Below are 2,342 nucleotides of genomic sequence, written 5' to 3'. Positions count from 1 at the left end.
GAGTATTTCTCCGCAGGCGGACAATCCATAGGTGTTCTCTGAAACGGTTGGCCAGCCGACGGACCGTCTGACCCACATATAGACGGATGGATAGATTGCATCGGATACAGTATATAAGGTATATTAAGTGCAGGAAATGAGGATTGAGTTACAGAGTTAGGGGATATAACAATGAACTTCACTCCTCTCCCTCAGGGGGAGCTATGCTAACAGTCCGATTTTCCTCTTCACTTGTCAATATTCCTCTGGAAAATATATAGACCTCATCATAATATTGACTCTTGCCGCCTTCGAATTGTTGTAAGTGAGCATGCGGTCGAATCTCCACCAAGTCTTTACATTCACTATACGCTTCAAACAGCTCTCTGAAACTAACAATTTCATATTCAAACACTGTCTGATGGTTAGATTTCTTTCTAACAATCACAGGAGCTCCCCATCCAGGGCGTGTCGGTCTCAATCGTAACACAGTTTTCACTACAAAGTACTTCTCTGATGTTCCCTTTTGTTGTGTAATAACCACTTTAGCCGAGTTGTTTGTATTCAAAGAAAACTCGGCGGTATCCGACCATGAGGTGGTCGTATCTGTCTTTTCTTCATGGCTACTATCACGTTTCGCATTGACCTCTAATCCTGCTGTCTTTATCGATACCTTTCCTCCAATACTGTAATTCTTTTGTAATTTTACCAACTTAGACTCCATTTGCGAACCGTGTGCGTTGAATATATGTTTCTGCGGTCCGGTTATCTGGCACGTATATGTGGTTGAGTATTGAATCTGGGATTTTGTTGGCTCTACTCGCAGGGGCACTTCAGATTCAAGATAATCCTCGAAACTAAAGTAACTCCACCGAATATCAATATGATAGTCATTTCGTCGATAGAAACATCTTCTAAGACACGAAAAACGAAGATTTTTCAGAAACTTTTTCCAAACGAAATCTTCAATTAACTTCAGCACATCGATTTCCACTGCATATTTTGGGTTTGCTTTACCTGAAAAACAGAGAAGAACAAATATCAATAACTATATCACACACACACACACACACACACACACACACACACACACACACACACACACACACACACACACACACACACACACACACACACACGCACCAACACACACACACACACACATATATATATAGGTAAAGCAACGACTAGCAAGCTAGATACGTCTATTTTCATATAAAAAATACATTTAATCGAAAAGAAAACTATAAATGTGTGTGGATATTAAGAATACATAATTCGACACCCAGTAAAAAACGATATCACAAATAAAACAGGTAGAGTTTTATAAGCCCTACGGCCGCTGCAGGGTGTATATCGGCGACACTGCTTTTTGAACTCCGTTATCGTGCTCATAGGAATTCTTTCACTAATCCAAAATCTAAACTATTTACCTCTTTAGCAACACACATGCATAACCACAAATCATAAGATACCCAATGCGCCCTGTCATGGTCTATAGCAGCTGAAGATCCCTCCCCCTACAATATAAATATAGATAAATGTGAATTATGTATAAAAGAGTCACTATTCTTCGTCTCCACAACTCTTCGCTGTTAAATAGATTCTTTGACGTTATTTATTCATGTAAGCATAAATACTACTCGACCTCCATGCACTTCGCTAATTCTAAATAATCCTATGACAAGCCTCCATGCTCATTCTGACAATCGATTTTCTATCCCTTTCCGAATTGCTTATGTATATATATGCGCGCGCGCGCGTGTAAGTGTGAGTGTGTGCGTGTGGCGTGTGTGTTTGTGTGTTTGTGTGTGTGTTTATGTATGAGCATATGTGACACACCTGAAATATGCAAACTCACATTCACAAGTATAATACATGTACATATAAGATACACACACAAGCGCTTTCATACATGCATGCAAACACGCACACATATATACACAAACACAAACATACAAACCCCTACATAAATGTACAATATTATAAAAAAAAGTAGCCAAAATATATACACACCAGGTGGAGTGATAGATATTCTAAAATTGGAGTGATACAGAGAAGATTAGCATGGCGCATGCGCAAGGATGACTCGCAAATTCGTGAAGCTTTCCATATTTTTTATAGGTGCAGAAGTGGCTGTGTGGTAAGTAGCTTATTTACCAACCACGTGGTTCTGGGTTCAATCCCACTGCGTGGCAACTTGTTCAAGTGTCATCTATTATATCCTCGGGCCGACCAAAGCCTTGTGATTGGATTTGGTAGACGGAAACTGAAAGAAGCCCATCGTATATATATATATGTGTGTGTGTGTGTGTGTGTGTTCCCCCCACCCCAACATCGCTTGACAACCGATGCTGGTGTGT

The 2,342-nt window shown here is 40.1% G+C and overlaps 1 non-coding gene across 1 annotated transcript; it reads left to right on the top strand.

Moving 5' to 3' along the window:
• The first annotated feature begins 1,994 nt into the window (after positions 1–1,994).
• On the top strand, positions 1,995–2,098 carry LOC128249333 (U6 spliceosomal RNA). The gene has a single exon (XR_008265430.1). It is a non-coding gene; the product is annotated as a U6 spliceosomal RNA (small nuclear RNA).
• Positions 2,099–2,342: the final 244 nt, after the last annotated feature.

The sequence above is a fragment of the Octopus bimaculoides genome, chromosome 13 (assembly GCF_001194135.2).
Source record: "Octopus bimaculoides isolate UCB-OBI-ISO-001 chromosome 13, ASM119413v2, whole genome shotgun sequence".
NCBI lineage: Eukaryota > Metazoa > Mollusca > Cephalopoda > Octopoda > Octopodidae > Octopus > Octopus bimaculoides.
The sequence above is the reverse complement of the archived record's forward strand: the minus strand, read 5'-3'. Positions and strand labels throughout refer to the sequence as shown.